Raw genomic sequence first — 19,325 nt, forward strand, 5'->3', positions numbered from 1 at the left:
GGTAGAATAAAAAAGAATAAGATAGTCAAGGCAGAGAGAGAAGTAACATTGACAAAAATAATTATTTGCAAAATTTTCATAACTGTATAAAAAATTGTACAACAGAAATCCATAGGTTCCCTGTCATAAGATATCATTAAAAGTGAAAATTTATTTACTTAACAAATAATTTTTGAGGCATTGCTATGGCATGGGGTAACACTCTGAGAATATAGCAGTGAACAAAACACCAAAATCCCTTCCCTTGGGGAGCTTTCATTCTAATGGGAGGAGACCTGGGCCCTGGAACTAGCTGTTCCCTCTGGTATAACTGCTGTTACCGTGTTTCTGTCGACTCCCTCTCGTACTTCAGGTCTCCAGTTTGAAGGTAACCAGACTAGCTCAGGAAAGATATGATAGTAGCTTGGAACCAGGTGGTGGAAATGTGAGAAGTGGTTGAACATATTTTGAAGGTAGAGTCAGTAAGATTTACCGATGGATTTGACACAGAGCAGAAAGAAGAGCCAAAATGCCTCCAAGATCTTGGCCAAAGCAACTAAAGGATGGAGATTCTATTAGCTGAGAAAAGTAAGACTAGGGGTAGAGAGGTTTGGTGAGGGAGACAGGAATTCAGTTGCAGATATGGTAAGTTTTAGATGCCTGTTAGAACTACAGGTAAAAGTGTTGATCAGGCAATTGCATACATAAGCCTGGAGATCCGACTGAAGATGTAAATATGGGGATTGTCTACCTATAGATTATACTTAAAACTAGGGAAATGTGATCACCAAAGGAGTAATAAATATAGACAGAGGTAAGAAGAGGAAGGGCTTTTACACTGAGTTCAGGTTGATGATGAGGGAACAGAAAAAAAAAAAAAAAACTAAGAAGCGGCAGATACGTAGAAGGCAAACCAGACAAATGAGATATTCGGGGGGGGGGGGGGGAGGAGGAAAGAAAAAAAAGATTACCTGGGAAAAAGGTAAACCCAAGAGGCAGAGAGTAAAATCACCCTGTGATTCTGACTGTGTAAAGAACTTAACAGAAAAAACCATTCTTACAAGAGAAGTTGGTTTTTCTGGTTCAGAGTTTTCCACCTCCCTGAAGGCTTGGTGTGAAATGCTGTTAAAACATCATGAATTGAGCAAGATTTGGAAGAAAACTTTGCTATAAATATGCTGTCAGTGGACAGTTTCATGAGTCACAAACTGGGTTTGAATATTGAAGTCAAAAAAAGTAAGGGTAAAGGACAAAAAAGTCATCAACTATGACAAATGCTACCAGGAGGTCAAACAAAGTTCTAAGAATTGATGTTTAGGAAAGTGGAAATATCTGGTGACTTTGACAACAACAACTAAATACTATATTAAACTAATATATACTGTATTATACTAATACTATGTATATTGGTATACATACTCTACTAAGTACTATATATTATGAAGTACATACTATATATAAATCAATATACATTAAATACTAAATACTGTAATTTGTTCTTTGTGCCATATTATGAGAAAGTCTGGAAAGTGAGTTATGAAGTCAGGTCTCAAACCCAGGTCTTCAGACCTCAAATTTTGTTTATACAAGTTATATAATCTTAGTATGTATAGATAAGCGCCAACGATATTTTGATCTGCAGGGCATTCGTATGTGGCTGTTTAGGTGCCCAACAAAGGGAGCAAGTGGGGCCCTAAGTGTGAATTTGTGTGAATTTGCAAAGCTGGGATCACACTGTGCGCTATCGTGTAGGCTACTTTTCTCTTGTACCACATTGCAAACATTTCTCATGTGGTCACATTTGGAGGTTATTGGCATGTAGACAGTGTTTAAAATCATAGGTGAGAGTGAAATAACCTTGGAAGGAATAAAGATAAGTAAAAGAGGAAGGCTACTAAGATGTTGAGCATAGGAGAAACAAAGAAAAATCAATATAACATGGAGGTCATTGGTGAATTTAACAAAAGAAGTTTCAATAGGTGTTGGGGCTAGAAGCCAGATTGGAAGAGGTTTAAGAGTAAATGGAGGTGAGGAGGAAGAACAACATGTGTAAAAATGTCTTTCAAAGAGTGCTGTTTTACATGCATTAACTCATTTTATTCTCTCAACAACCTTATGAAATAGGTACTCTTATTATCCTCATTTTACACATGAAGTAATTTGCCCAAGGTCACACAGCTATTAAGTGCTAGAGTTGGAATTTGAAACCCGGTCACTCTAACTCTTAAGCCCATGCTCTTAACTATTATACAATATGGCAAGCTACATAGCACAAGATAAAATACAGATTTTGATATACAGTGATTCATTTGGTTAATATACAAGAGTTAAATCAGACTATAAATTCTTAGATGTTTACCTAACACAGAAGCAATTTTGAATATCTGAAAAACTAGATTTGGTATTCAAAAACTGGTATTTGTAATAGGGGACTGAAATGATAATAAATTCATCAAATATTCACTCATCACTTCCTGTGTACTTAACACAATGGTGAGATAACACCAAGTATAAGACTTGTCTGTTCTCACCTAGCTGAACCCACTTGGCTACTGCATTGCTAAAATGATGACCCAAACCATCAACACTGTGTTTAATCTAGATAGAATTTGCTTATATTTCTATGTGGGACAGTGGAAAGAGATATTTGCAAGGCTATTATAAACTCATTTTGAAATACTCAAGTCTAGTTTATTTTCCAGGCACTTTTAAAACTGTGAAATGTTAATGTTTCAACACTCTTTATCCATTTTTCTCCTTTATCATCTGATGACTTCAAAATCATATATATTAGGCATATACTCACACTTTACAGGTGATGTGATTATAAAATATGTAGTACCACATTGTTAAATGATTCTTACGTCCTGATTTTCCAACTTGGATTTCAAGAGGTATACAATTGAGTGTTTTTATTTCCATTCCTATGTTCTTGAGAAGAATTTCCTTCAGTGTTGTTTTTCCAGCAATTATCACACCACAATGTGTCCATTCTACTACACCAATCAAAATCACAAAGTTCTTTTATTAAATAAATCTGTAAATTTTTATATTTTTCCTTGCGTTGCCCTAATGTTTTTCCAGACATTTTAATTTTATCACAGGATTTTTCCATGAGTTAACTTCAGCCAAATTCTTAACATTCATGTTTGATTTTTATACAGCATTGCTTCCCAAATTTTCCACAAGTGATTTACTACTGGACTGACAAACTAGAAAATTCTCTACGGATTTATGTGTACTTACAAATAGTCTCTGCAATATATGATGTGTGTATATTCAGCTCCACTAACAATTAGTAATATATATATATACATATATATCAGTATATATGAATAATTATATTTTTATTATTATTAATAGTGCCATGTTCTCTGACACATATTTGGAAATAAGAAATATTCTCAGAAAATAATTCAATATAAAATTGATAAGAATCTAAAGTCTAAATCAAGGTAGAACAATGCAATTGCTCTATTCCACTTATTGTATATGGAATATGCTATATTCCAGATATATAGTTATATTTATTTATTTTAAAATTTATTTAAATTATATTAATAAATTTAAATTAAATGAATATATATTGATTTAATATATAATTATATTATATATTTATGTATATATTGTTAGTGGACTAGAGCAATTGTATTGTTCCACCTTAATTTAGATTTCTGACTGTTATCAATTCTATAAGTTGGATTATTTTCCAAGAATACTTGTTATTTCCAAATAACTGTCAGAGAATATGGTGCCTCTATATAAACATAATGTTGCTGAGCAGCCAGAGTTTGGCATCTTTCTTGACTGGGAGATGCTGCCAGACTTTATCAATCAGTTGAATAGCAACTGAGCTTCTGCTGATGCTGGAGATCCACTCCCAACAAAAGCTCCCAACACAGCTCCATTGTCATGCTCATATCATTTAAGGAACAGCATGCCCCTGAGATTATGCTCACCAGATCAAGGATAATTCTGAGACTTAGTTGAGAATTGGAAAGGGATTTCAGTCCCCTTTGCAGCCCCAGTTACTGGCACACAAAATACTCCACAAATGTTTGCAGAATGAATGAAGATAATGAATAAGAAGGCAGGGTTAATTTAACAGTGTCTCTAATACTCCATTATAATTCTGTACCTCGTTTCCACCAACAGAATAATTTGAAACTGTCTCAGTTTCCTTAATTCTTCGAACTCCCCAATCCCTTTTATTGAATCCATTGGTAAATTTAGTTGGTCCCACTTCTAATATAAACCCTGACTCCATCTATTCCTCCCCACTTCTCTGCCCCACAACATAGCTCAAGCCACACTCTAACTCTCACCTGGAATACTACTATAGCCTTCTTGCTAGTCTCCTGCTTCCACTTTTGTCTACCTCCAATGTTCCGTACAACTCCCAGAATAGGTTTTTAAAATATAAATCTAAATAATGCCACTGACTTGCCTGACATGCACCAACATCTTCCCAATATGCTTAAATGAAAGCCAAACTCTCTACCCCAAAAGTTCAGCATGATCTAGGTCCTGTCTACCTCCCAACTACATCTTCCACCATTCTTCCCTGAGCTCACACATTTCCAAGCACACGAGCCCAGTTGTAGTTTTCCAGATACACAAAGATCTTCAAGATTTGCACACATACTTTTTCCTCTGCCAGTTTGAAAACATAAGAGAAAACCCTTCCCCAACAAGGGCTTGATTCTTTAATGTCAGGGAGGATAGCTAGACATCTTCTGATGAGATTTTTTTGACTCCATAGCTGTAAAGAAAATGCTACATACTTACAAAAATAATTTTTTTAAAAATTATCCCCAAATGAAAGAGAATCAAATAGGTGTTAGATTTCTATTCTATATTATTAAATGTAAGAATTTTAAAAATAGATCCCTTAGCAGCTACTAGAAAAAAATAGAATTCTGAGAAAAAGAACTGTGACCTCAGAAATATTTGTTAGATCAAGGAGAGAAATATTAAATAAGGTAACAGAGGATTAGAATAACTCGATAAGCTTGATTTATTAGTATGTAGAATTTTGTACCCAATAAAATACTCATTCTTTTCAGATATCATGGAATTATCTTAAAAATTAATGATATAGCAAACCATAAAAGCAATCATAATAAATTCCAAAATGTATAAATATTACAGTGTGCTTCACTAACCACACTGCGATAAAAGCAATTATTACTAGCAGGTGTCCTCCACACCCCCACCATCCAGCTAACCATCTGCAACTTTAAAAATCTTCCTCCAAATAATTTGGGTTAAATAGAAATTGATTCCAAAATTATCGAATTTTTAAAGTGAAAGGCAACGATAACACATTGAAATAGTAAGATGAAATCGAGGAGAATGGAATAAAAATAATATAACCCCAAACGTCTTTATTAGAAAATAAGAACTATCAAACAAGTTAATTCACCATTCTTCTAAAGGAGCTAATGAAGGAATAAGTAAGTAAGCCAAAAGGGAGTCAGAAGAAAGAATTCGTAGAGATAGAAGCAGAAATTAATAAACTACAAATGTAATATTTCTAGAAATTGTGAAATGAAACCTTTTCTAGCATGAATAAGACAGACAAATATCTAGCAAATCTGAAGAAAAGCAAAAAAGAGAAAGAGCAAATAATATGCAAAATTAACAATAAGAAAGCCAATATAGTCACAAATACAGATGAAATTGAAAATCTAGATAAAATAGGTGATATTCTAGAGAAAAATAAATTATCAAAATCGGCCCAAGAAGGATTGGCTCAAGATGGCGGAGTAGGACATGAGCTCACTCCCTCTTGCAAGAGCACTGGAATCACAACTAACTGCTGAACAATCTTCCACAAGAAGACACTGGAACACACCAAAAAAGATACCCTACATCCAAAGACAAAGGAGAAGCCACAATGAGACAGTAGGAGGGGCTCAATCACAATAAAATCAAATCCCATAATCACTGGGTCAGTGACTCACAGACTGAAGAACAATTATACCATAGAAGTTCACCCAATGGAGTGAAGGTACTGAGCCCCACGTCAGGCTTCCCAACCTGGGGTTGTGGAACCAGGAGGAGGAATTCCCAGAGAATCAGACTTTGAAGGCTAGCAGGATTTGATTGCAGGAATTCAACAAGACAGGGGAAAACAGAGACTCCACTCTTGGAGGGCACACACACACAAAGTAGTGTGCACATCAGGACCCAGGGGAAGGAGCAGTGACCCCATAGGAGACTGAACTAGACCTACCTGGTAGTGTTGGAGGGTCTCCTAAAGAGGCAGGGGGTGGCTGTGGCTCACCACGGGGACAAGGACACTGGCAGCAGAAATTCTGGGGAGTAATCCTTGGTGTGAACCCTCCCGGAGCGCACCATTAACCCCACCAAAAAGCCTGTACCTCCAGTGCTGGGTCGCCTCAGGCCAAACAACCAACAGGGAGAGAACACAGCCCCATCCATCAGCAGACAACTGGATTAAAGTTTTACTGAGCTCTGCCCACCAGAGCAACACCCAACTGCACCAACCACCAGTCCCTCCCATCAGGAAGCTTGCACAATCCTCTTAGATAGCCTCATCCACCAGAGGGAAGACAGCAGAAGCAAGAAGAACTACACTTCTGCAGCCTGTGGAACAGAAACCACATTCACAGAAAGACAGACAAAATGAAGAGGCAGAGGACTATGTACCAGGTGAAGGAACAAGATAACACCTCAGAAAAACATCTAAATGAAGTGGAGATAGACAACCTTCCAGAAAACAATTCAGAATAATGATAGTGAAGATGATCCAGGACCTCGGAAAATGAATGGAGGCAAAGAACAAGAAGATGCAAGAAATGTTTAACAAAGACCTAGAAGAATTAAAGAACAAACACCAAGAAGAAGTAAAGAACAAACAGAGATGAATAATACAATAACTGAAATGAAAATTACACTAGAAGGAATCAATAGCAGAATAACTGAGGCAGAAGAATAGATAAGTGACTCACTGCTGTGGAACAAAATAAAGAAAAAAGAATGAAAAGAAATGAAGACAGCCTAAGAGACCTCTGGGACAACATTAAATGCACCAACATTCGCATTACAGGGGTCCCAGAAGGAGAAGAGAGAGAGAAAGGACCTGAGAAAATAGTTGAAGAGATTATATTTGAAAACTTCCCTAACATGGAAAAGGAAATAGCCACCCAAGGCCGGTAAGCACAGAAAGTCCCAGGCAGGATAAAGCCAAGGAGAAACACACCAAGACACATAGAAATCAAATTGACAAAAATTAAAGTCAAAGAAAAATTATTAAAAGCCACAAGGGAAAAATGACAAATAACATACAAGGGAACCCCCATAAGGTTAACAGCTGATTTCTCAGCAGAAACTCTACAAGCCAGAAGGGAGTGGCATGATATACTTAAAAGAATGAGAGGGAAGAATCTACAACCAAGATTACTCTAGCCAGCAAAGATCTCATTCAGATTCAACAGAGAAATCAAAAGCTTTACAGACAAACAAAAACTAAGAGAATTCAGCACCACCAAACCAGCTCTACAACAAATGCTAAAGGAACTTCTCTAGGTGGAAAACATAAGAGAAGAAAAGGACCTACAAAAACAAGCCAAAAACAATTAAGAAAATGGTAATACGAACATACATATTGATAATTACCTTAAAAGTGAATGGATTAAATAAATGCTCCAACCAAAAAACACAGGCTCGCTGAATGGTAACAAAAACAAGACCCATATATACGCTGCCTACAAGAGACCCACTTAAGACCTAGGGACACATACAGACTAAAAGTGAGGGGATGGGGCTTCCCTGGTGGCGCAGTGATTGAGAATCCATCTGCCGATGCAGGGGACACGGGTTCATGCCCCGGTCCGGGAAGATCCCACGTGCCGCAGAGCGGCTGGGTCCGTGAGACATGGCCACTGAGCCTGTGCATCCAGAGCCTGCGCTCCACAACGGGAGAGGCCACAACAGTGAGAGGCCCACATACCGATTAAAAAAAAAAAAAAAAGTGAGGGGATGGAAAAGAGATACTCTATGCAAAGGGAAATCAAAAGAAGGGTGGAGTAGCAATACTCATATCAGATAAAATAGACTTTAAAGTAAAGAATATTACAAGACACAAGGAAGGACACCACATATGATCAAGGGATCAATCCTAGAAGAAGATATAACATTATAAATATATATGCACTCAACATGGGAGCACCTCAATACGTAAGGCAAATGCAAACAGCAATAAAAGAGGAAGTCAACAGTAACACAATAATGGTGGGGAACTTTAACTCCTCACTTATACCGATGGACAGAACATCCAGACAGAAAATTAATAAGGAAACACAAGCTTTAAATGACACAATAGGCCAGATAGATTTAATTGATATTTATAGGACATTCCATCCAAAAAGAGCAGATTACAGTTTCTTCTCAAGTGCACACGGAACATTCTCCAGGATAGATCACATCTTGGGTCACAAATCAAGCCTTGGTAAATTTAAGAAAATTGAAGTCATATCAAGCATATATTCCAACCACAATGCTATGAGATTAGAAATAAACTACAGGGGGAAAAAAGTAAAAAGCACAAACACATGGAGGCTAAACAATATGTTACTAAATAACCAAGAGATCACTGAAGAAATCAAAGAGGAAATCAAAAAATACCTAGGGACAAATGACAACGAAAACATGATGATCCAAAACCTGTGGGATGCAGCAAAAGCAGTTCCAAGAGAGAAGTTTATAGCAATACAATCCTTACACCTAAAGGAACTAGAGAAAGAAGAATAAACAAAACCCAAAGTTAGTAGAAGGAAAGAAATCATAAAGATCAGAGTAGAAATAAATGAAATAGAAACAAAGAAATCAATAGCAAAGATCAATAAAACTAAAAGCTGGTTCTTTGAGAAGATAAAATTGATAAACCTTTAGCCAGACTCATCAAGAAAAAGAGGGAGAGGATTCAAATCAATAAAGTTAGAAATGAAAAAGAAGTTACAACAGACACCACAGAAATACAAAGCATCCTAAGAGACTACAACAAGCAACTCTATGCCAATAAAATGGACAACCTGGTAGAAATGGACAAATTCTTAGAAAGGTATAATCTTCCAAGACTGAATCAGGAAGAAATAGAAAATATGAAGAGACCGTTCACAAGTAATGAAATTGAACTGTGATTAAAAATCTTCCAACAAGCAAAAGTCCAGGACCAGATGGCTTCACAGGTGAATTCTATCAAACACTTAGAGAATGCTAACATCCATCCTTCTCAAACTCTTCCAAAAAATTTCAGAGGAAAGAACACTCCCAAACTCATTCTATGAGACCACCATCACCCTGATACCAAAACCAGACAAAGATACCACAAAAAAAGAAAATTACAGAGCTATATCACTGATGAATATAGATGCAAAAATCCTCAACAGAATACTAGCAAACAGAATCCAACACATTAAAAGGATCATACACCATGATCAACTGGGATTTATCCCAGGGACGTAAGAATTCTTCAACATATGCAAATCAATCATTGTGATACACCACATTAATAAAGTGAAGAATAAAAACCATATGATCACCTCAATAGATGCAGAAAAAGCTTTTGACAAAATTCAACACAAATTTATGATAAAAACTCTCCAGAAAGCTTGCACAGAGGGAACCTACCTCAAAATAATAAAGGCCATATACAACAAACCCACAGCAAACTTCATTCTCAATGGTGAAAAACTGAAAGCATTTCCTCTAAGATCAGGAACAAGACAAGGATATCCACTCTCATCACTATTATTCAACATAGTTTTGGAAGTTCTAGCTATGGCAATCAGAGAAGAAAAAGAAATAAAAGGAATCACCATTATTATTCAACATAGTTTTGGAGTCCTAGCCATGGCAATCAGAGAAGTAAAAGAGATAAAAGTAATACAAATTGGAAAAGAAGAAGTAAAACTGTCACTGTTTGCAGATGACATGATATTATACATAGAGAATCCTAAATATGCCACCAGAAAACTACTAGAGCTATACAATGAATTTGGTAAAGTTGCAGGATACAAAATTAAGGCACAGAAATCTCTTGCATTCCTAGACACTAACAGCAAAAGATCAGAAAGAGTAATTGAGGAAACAATCCCATTCACCATTTCAACAAAAAGAATAAAATACCTAGGAATAAACTTACCAGAGGTAAAAGACCTGTACTCAGAAAACTAAAAGACACTGATGAAAGAAATTAAAGATGATACAAACAGATGGAGAGATATACCATGTTCTTGGATTGGAAGAATCAGTATTGTGAAAATGACTATACTATACAAAGCAATCTACAGATTCAGTGCAATCCCTATCAAACTATCAATGGCATTTTTTACAGAGCTAGAACAAAAAATCTTAACGTTTGTATGGAGACACAAAAGACCCTGATAGCCAAAGGAATCCTGAGGGGAAAAAACAGAGCTGGAGGAATCAGACTCCCTGACTTCAGACTAAACTACAAAGCTCCAGTAACCAAGACAATATGGTACTGGCACAAAAACAGAAATATAGATCAATGGAAAGGACAGAAAGCCCAGAGATAAACCCACGCACCTATGGTCACCTAATCTATGACAAAGGAGGCAAGGATATACAATGAAGACAAGGCAGTCTTCTCAATGTGTGGTGCTGGGAAAACTGGACAGCTAAATGTAAAAGAATGAAATTAGAACACTCCCTAACACCATACACAAAAAAAACTTAAAATGGATTAAAGACCTACATGTAACACCAGACACTATAAAACTCTTAGAGGAAAACATAGGAAGAACACTCTTTGACATAAGTCACAGCAAGATCTTTTTTGAACCACATCTTAGAGTAATGGAAATAAAAACAAAAATAAACAAATGGGACCTAATGAAACTTAAATGCTTTTGCTCAGCAAAAGAAACTATAAACAAGATGAAAAGACAATCCTCAGAATGGGAGAAAATATTTGCAAAAGAATCAACTGACAAAGGGTTGGTCTCCAAAATATACAAGCAGCTCATGCAGCTCAATGTTATAAAATGTAAACAACCCAATCAAAAAATGGGCAGAAGACCAAAATAGACATCTCTCCAAAGAAGACATACAGATGGCCAAGAGGCAAATGAAAAGCTGCTCAACATCACTAATTATTAGAGAAATGCAAATCAAAACTACAATGAGGTATCACCTCACACTGGTCAGAATGGGCATCATGTTCCTTAAAAAACTAAAAATATAATTATCATATGACACAACAATCCCACTACTGGGCATATACCCAGAGAAAACCATAATTCAAAAAGACACATGCACCCCAATATTCATTGCGGCACTTCCATAGCCAGGTCATGGAAGCAACCTAAATGCCCATCGACAGATGAATGGATAAAGAAAATGCGGTACATAAATACAATAGAATATTACTCAGCCATAAAAAGGAACAAAATTTTGTCATTTGTAGAGACGTGGATGGACCTAAAGACTGTCATACAGAGTGGAGTAAGTCAGAAAGAGAAAAACAAATATCATATATTAATGCATATATGTCGAATCTAGAAAAATGGAATGTAGAAAAATGGAATCTAGAACCAGTTTGCAAGGCAGAAAGAGAGTCACAGATGTAGAGAACATACTTATGGACACCCCGGGGGGAAAGGGGATAGGGATGGTGGTGGTGGGATGAATTGGGAGATTGGGATTGACAAGTATACACTAGTATGTATAAAATAGATAAGTAATAAGAACCTGCTGTATAAAAATAAATAAATAAATAAGAATAAATTTAACTTAATCCGCAAAAAAAAAAAAAAAAAAAAATTGGCCCAAGAAGAGGCAGATGACCTGAAAGGGCTAATCCTAAATAATAAAATCAAAAAGCTGTCAAATTTGTACCATCCTAAAAGCCACCAGGCTTTTAACAGCTACCGTTATTAATATTCAATGTAAGCAAGAGGAATTGTTAGCAGTTAGCACTTTTCAGGCACTGTCCTGAGCACTTCACATTACTTTGTTAGGTAACTACTACCTTACTCCATTTTATAAGCAAAGAAGCAGAGATGGGCAAAGTAACTTGTCGGCTTTAACCTGGCTAATAAGGGGTAGGGCTGACATTGGAAGACAAATACATACATACACAGTGTGTGGTATGTAGAGACCACAAAACCTAACTTAACCTCTAAATTATATGCACGAGTGATTTCACATGAAAGCAGCGTATTATTTTTAAAAGATACAGAAGAAACATTGATCTTCTCAGTAAGAGTAGAAAAGACTTTGATAAAATGCAATATCAATTCCTGAGTTTAAATAGAAACATTCAACTTCCAGGATAAAGAAGTATTTCTCAGAAGTCACCTGCAGACACAATAGTCAAAAGTGAAACAAGAGAGCAGAGTTCCTCAAACTGGTATTAAGGGAGATGTCCGCAGGTTTGTTTAGAAAACTATCGTCTTCCCCATAACATATAAGTTGGTTGTTTAGCTATTAAGCAAGTTAAACGGGTTTCTATTAGACTGGGGCATTTCTGGGCTTCCCTGGTGGCGCAGTGGTTGAGAGTCCGCCTGCTGATGCAGGGGACACGGGTTCGTGCCCCGGTCCGGAAGATCCCACATGCCGCGGAGCGGCTGGGCCCGTGAGCCATGGCCGCTGAGCCCGCGCGCCCGGAGCCTGTGCCCCGCGACGGGAGAGGCCACAACAGTGGGAGGCCCACGTACCGCAAAACAAAACAAAACCAAAAAAATACCATGACCACATGAGAAATGTTTGCAAAGTGGTACAAGAGAAAAGTAACCTACAAAAGAGTGTACTGTGTGATCGTAGCTTTGAAAATTCACACACTTAGGGCCCCACTTGTTCCCTTTTCTGGGCACCTTTGAGCAGAAATAACCTAAACAGCCACAAAGGGATGCCCTATGGCTCAAAATATTACTGGTGTTTATTTTCACATACTAAGATTATATAAAGATGACTTGTATCTTCCTCTTAGGCTTCCCATGTCTGCAAAATCTACACAATTCTTTGTAACCAAAAAAAAATTAATAAATGGTATTTTAACTTATGTAGGTTAACCACAAAACCTGTTTTTAGTCCTCTTGAATAATACTCCCGGTGCCTTCTTCCCTTCCATATTCAAAGTCTCCAATGAGGTGACCTAAGGATCACCAGGAAGACTTCTCAACTTTGAGAGAATTTGTTCTTGTGTTTAGCTGTAATCTGATTCCCTATAGCTTCCATTCAGTGGTCATGGAGAATAAGTTTATCCCTGTTATAAACAATAGTTCTTCAAAAGTTTTTAAGATATCAAGCATGGAGCATTTATTCTTCTTTTCTCCAGATAAAATATCTCCTGGTTTTTTACATCTTTCCTCTTGGTGGCATAGATTTGTAATATTTCCCTCAATGTGTGAAAAGATCTTTCAACATATTTAGAGGGTGAAAGAAGTGAATATAGTCTTGGCCAGTTTCTCCAACAAGAATAGGCATGGTAAAAATAATAGCTGGAGTATCACTTTATGATGTAGCATTCTTGCTATACTGCCTTTGCTAATTTAAAACAGCAATGTTGTTCAAATTATCAATCTATTTTTGAAAGGATAAGTGCCTGCTTGTCAAGTACGTAAGCTGGGGTTAGGATAAGTCACAGCCTGAAAATTGTTCAAGTAGCAAAAACTACATTCTTCGTCATTTCGTTCTGTTGTTCAAGAACTCTCATAATGACTCCATCTCTTGGGTAAGGAGTCACCAAAAAGACCTGTTCCACCCATTTCTATGTGGGAAATGAGAGAGAGAAAGAATGAGGCTCATTATTAATGAGAAACTTCTCAGCCCCAAAGATTTATAAAGATTCCTTGTAACAGACTGTCTTAACAAAAAAGTTCCAATAAAAGCAAGCAAAAGTATATAAAGCATCCATGCAGGCTTGTAAAACCTACTTAGTCATACAAGAAGACATACAGTATAAAGTAAACAGGAGGAAACAGAAGTATGGAATTGAAATATGGGATTGAGGAAAATGTGGTAACATTCAAGTATGACAAAGGCTAAAGGCATTACCAGTCACATCTCTAGACAAAGAGTTGGGTGACAGCCATTGGAGGAGGAAGGATGAAAGCATATCTGTCCTCTCTCACCCTGAAGTCCTTGACTCTCCATCACTGAGACACTTTGGCGTATAAGGAAGATGACTCCACAAAACACGGTCCTGAATTGTCTTCAGTTCCCTGTGATAATTTTTCAACTGGGAGATTAAGACACAGGAATCTTCCCCAAACTTTGTTTCTGCAGTTATCCCCTTGTCCTGCACTGTCAATCTCACCACGTCTATTCAATCATCCTGAAGCGTTCAGACATTCTCTAAAAGTCTTCCTTCCTCGGCACCACCCACCCCCGCTACTGTCCCATATTCCTGCTCTGCTTCAAAACAAAGCTTAGCAAAAAGTCTCACAATATCCTGTCACCACTTCTCTATCTTCCATACCCTTTTCTTTTCAACATTTTTATTAATTTTTAATTAAATAAATATGCTTATTCATTGTACCTAGTGAAGGAATGCAATGGTATAAGGATGTTTTATGTAAGGTCACCAATGTTAATAACGTGGTTTGTATTCATCCACATCCCCTTCCATGTGTGCAAACATATATGCATGTATAGAGGGGCTTTAGGTTTTTGTGGTTTTTTGTTTGTTTTATTTTTATTGGAGTATGGTAGATTTGCAATGTTGGGTTAGTTCCTGCTGTACAGCAAAGTGAATCTGTTATACATATACGTATACCCACTCTTTCTTAGATTCTATTCCCATATAGGTCATTACAAAGTACTGAATAGAGTTCCCTGTGCTATATAGTAGGTTCTTATTAGTTACCCATTTAACATATAGTATTGTGTATATGTCAATCCCAATCTCCCAATTTATCTCTCCCTCCACCTTTCCCCCTTGGTAACCATAAGTTTGTTTTCTACATCTGTGACCCTATTTCTGTTTTGTAAATAGGTTCATTTGTACCATTTTTTTTAGATTGGGGGCCTTTATTATCATTGCTTGTTCTTACAGAGTGAAATTGCATGGCATAAATTGTTTGCTATTTGCTTTACCGATTTGACAGTTCATGATAGAATCCACTTCAGTTTGGCTTCTGACCTCCCTCTGAAAGTACTTGTCAATAGCACTGTATTACCCCTGTGTTACTAACCACCTCCATGCTGTCAAGTATAATGATCACTTCTGTAGTTTTCACCTTCCCCTGGCTCCCAGCAGAGTATGAAAGGTGACCACCTTCTTAAAGCACAACCTTCACTTGATTTTGTGATGCCTCAATTCCTGGTGTTCTTCCTATCTCTCTGGGTGTCCCAGCAGTCTCCTTTGTCGGCCCCTCCTCTACTGACACCTAAATGTTGGATGTCTTGGGCTTTTTTTCACTTTTCTACCTCTGCAATCTTAATTTGACATCTAATAGAAATTTTATATTTCTCATGTTCAAAATTGAATTGATTTTCATCTCCAGCTACCCATTCACTCTAACAAACATCCAAGTGGATCATCAGGAAGGTAGTGGATATACAAGTTTGGAGATCAAGGAAGAGCTATAATATATGAGTCATAGTAATAGATGATTTTAAAGCGATGGGCGTGAGTGAAATAACCTAAGGAGAGATTATACTCAGAGGCTTCCCCAAGCCCTTTGAAGAAATCAAAGAAAGGAGTGTTTTATTAATTTAAAGTTTGAGTGTTTTTTAAAAGAAAAATGCAGCATGGAGACAGCAATAGATTATTTCATGACCATGGATCAGTCCTTCAGTCCTAAAAAAGAGGCTCTCTTTACAGCTATTTGAATGGCTCAGAGGGAAAGACAAGACAGTCAGGGGTTAGAGATCTACAGGACCCAGACTGAGCCTGGTTGCCTCCAGCTAGGGTGACAAAGGCAGTGCCAGGGGCCCCTTTCCCTAATTGGCTTTCACACACAACCTTTACTCCAGCTGCACTTCTTTGTCAAAAGTCAAAGAGTAACTATCTGACCATCATCTCTTCATTTTCTGTAGAAGGAAGCTCATTCCTTGAGCTATATGTTGTTTTGAGAAATATAAGAATAGTAAGTGAGCTTCTCTGGGTTTCTTATCTGAAAATCAATCCCACTGCTAGAGCCAACTAAGCAAGATGAAATGCTGAAATCAAATTGCTGACCTATAGAACATGTGGGCTGAATGACAGGCATATAAAATCAATGAAATAACCATGAATTCTTGTCTGCCAGGTCAAATTAACTCTTAAGTCTTAAAAAAATGTAGTTATCGTAAACAGATTGCACATGGTAGTGATCAGCCTTTTTGAGGAAGAAAATGTGATTGTGTAGTTTGGGATTTCTGTCTCTCTCTGAGTTATGGAAAACTCATTTATTGTGAGGCTGAGCCTATATAATAATACTTAACCAATAACATGTCCAAACAAGTGTTTAATGTCATATATTCCAAGAATCAGGAGAATGAACTACAGTTTTGAGGAAATCAAGAGTATCAACTATGAGTATTCACAAAATAAAAGCATTCATATTCTACCTTAGCAATTCATGCCAATTCCTTATCACATCAGATATCAAGTAAGTTCTGGGATGGAAGATCTACAATCTAGACAGTGACCCAAAGGAGCTATACCTCCAAAAGCAACACTCATTCCTTTGTTCAGTAACAAAACACTGATTGTCACCCACTATGTATTAGACACTCAGCCCTGGAGAGACACCTGCATGGCACACACCCACTCCCTCAAGGCACCCATAGCCTAGTGGGAACACAATTATGAACTCAGAATATTATATATACAATGATTGGGTGTGTATATACTATGAGGATGTGGGTTTTTTTTTTTTACTTTAACCAATTAGAAAGGAGTTTACAAAGGACCAGGGGACTTTAGAACATTAGTAAATTGATGATGGTGAAGAAAGGATTCATCCAAGTCATGGAAATAAGGGGAAAAAAAAAAGAATTTCAAGAAGGTCACATTTTAAAAAGGTCATAAAAAGAGTTGGATGTAAAGAAAGTTGCACCATGTCAGAGTTGAGAAATTTGGCTTATCCTTAAGAAAACAATGCTAAGTACACAAAAAATATTCTCCCTCTGTAGAAGAAAGTTCAGCAACCTAGATATCGTGCTGAACAAAGAGTGTATAAACACCAGAAATACAAAGGATGATGCAGCTTATGAAATAGTGTTGAATAGCATGGGAGCTAAGGGCAAATCCCCAGACAGAGTTCCCAGGTTTGAATTCTGACCCCACTGTCTATTATGTTGTGTGACTTATGAGCAGGTTATCAAACCTCTCAGTGACTTATTTTCCCTGGTTGTACATTAAAACTAGGTCAATAATAGATTGTATTATAGATTTATTTTGAAGCTTAAAGTAAGTAATCTACTTAAAAAACTTAGCTCAGCTCCTGGCACATAGGCAAGATCCAAACAAATAATTTCTTTTATTACTAAGTTTTCTGGAATATTCAAACATTTATATCTCACATATTTATAGAGTTCACCAAGTAGATTATACTCAGCCTGAGGTGTCACTGAGGAGACATTGGGAGAACAAAATTGACAAGGTCCCTGCCCACAAAGGGCTTACAACAGGCAGGAGAGACAGAAAAAAAATAGGCAATCACAGTGTAATATGAACTTAGAAAAGGAAAATTGGAGTGTATGTAATTCCCATAAAAATAATAAAAAATGAAGAAGACCTTCAAGATAGTGGAGGAGTAAGATGTGGAGATCACCTTCTTCATGACAAATACATCAGAAATACAACTACATGTGGAACAACTCCTACAGAACACCTACTGAACGCTGGCAGAAGAACTCAGACTTCCCAAAAGTCAAGAAGCACCCCACGTACCTGGCCATGTGGCTGACAGGGTCTTGGTGCTCTGGCCACGTGTCAGCCTGTGCCTCTGAAATGGGAGAGCTGAGTTCAGGACATTGGTCCACCAGAGACCTCCCAGCTCCAGGTAATATCAAATATTGAAAGTGCTCCCAGAGATCTCCATCTCAAAGATAAGACCCAGCTCCACTCAACAACCAGCAAGCTACAGTGCTGGACACCCAATGCCAAACAACTGGCAAGACAGGAACACGACCCCACCCATTAGCAGAGAGGTTACATAAAATCATGACAAGGTGATAGACAGCCCAAAACACATCACCTGATGTGGTCCTGCCCACCAGAAAGACAAGATCCAGGTTCATCCACCAGACCACAGGCACTAGTCTCCTCCACCAGGAAGCCTACACAACCCACTGAAACAAACTTAGCTACTGGGGGCAGACACCAAAAAGAACGGGAACTACGAACCTGCAGCCTGCAAAAAGGAGAGCCCAAACACAGTAAGTTAAGCAAAATGAGAAGACAAGGAAACACACATGATGAAGGAGCAAGTTAAACCCCACCAGGTGAAACAAATGAAGAGGAAATAGGCAGTCTACCTGAAAAAGAATTCAGAGTAATGATAGTAAAGATAATCCAAAATCTTGGAAATAGAATGGAGAAAATACAAGAAACGTTTAACAAGGACCTAGAAGAACTAAAGAGTAAACAAACAATGATGAACAACACAATAAAAGAAATTAAAAATTCTCCAGAAGGAATCAATTGCAGAATAACTGAGACAGAAAACCGGTAACTGACCTGAAAGATAAAATAGTGGAAATAACTACTGCAGAGCAGAATAAAGAAAATAGAAAGAAAAGAATTGAGGAGAGTCTTAGAGACCTCTGGGGCAACATTAAATGCACCAACATTCGAATTACAGGGGTCTCAGAAGAAGAAGAAGAAAAGAAAGGGACTGAGAAAATATTTGAAGAGATTATAGTTGAAAACTTCCCTAATATAGGAAAGGAAGTAGTCAATCAAGTCCAGGAAGCACAGAGCATCCTATACAGGATAAATCCAAGGAGAAACATGACAAGACACATATTAATCAAACTATCAAAAATTAAATACAAAGAAAAAATATTAAAAGCAGCAAGGGAAAAACAACAAATAACACAAAAGGGAATCCCCATAAGGTTAACAGCTGATCATTCAGCAGAAACTCTGCCAGCCAGAAGGGAGTGGCAGGACATACGTAAAGTGATGAAGGAGAAAAAACTACAACCAAGATTACTCTACCCAGCAAGGATATCATTCAGGTTTAATGGAGAAATTAAAAACTTTACACAGAGAAAAAAGCTAAGCAAATTCAGCACCACAAAACCAGATTTACTACAAATGCTAAAGGAACTTCTCTAGGCAGGAAACACAAGAGAAGGAAAAGACCTACAATAACAAACCCAAAACAATTAAGAAAATGGTAATAGGAACATACATA

This window comes from Physeter macrocephalus, chromosome 4 (assembly GCF_002837175.3).
Source record: "Physeter macrocephalus isolate SW-GA chromosome 4, ASM283717v5, whole genome shotgun sequence".
NCBI lineage: Eukaryota > Metazoa > Chordata > Mammalia > Artiodactyla > Physeteridae > Physeter > Physeter macrocephalus.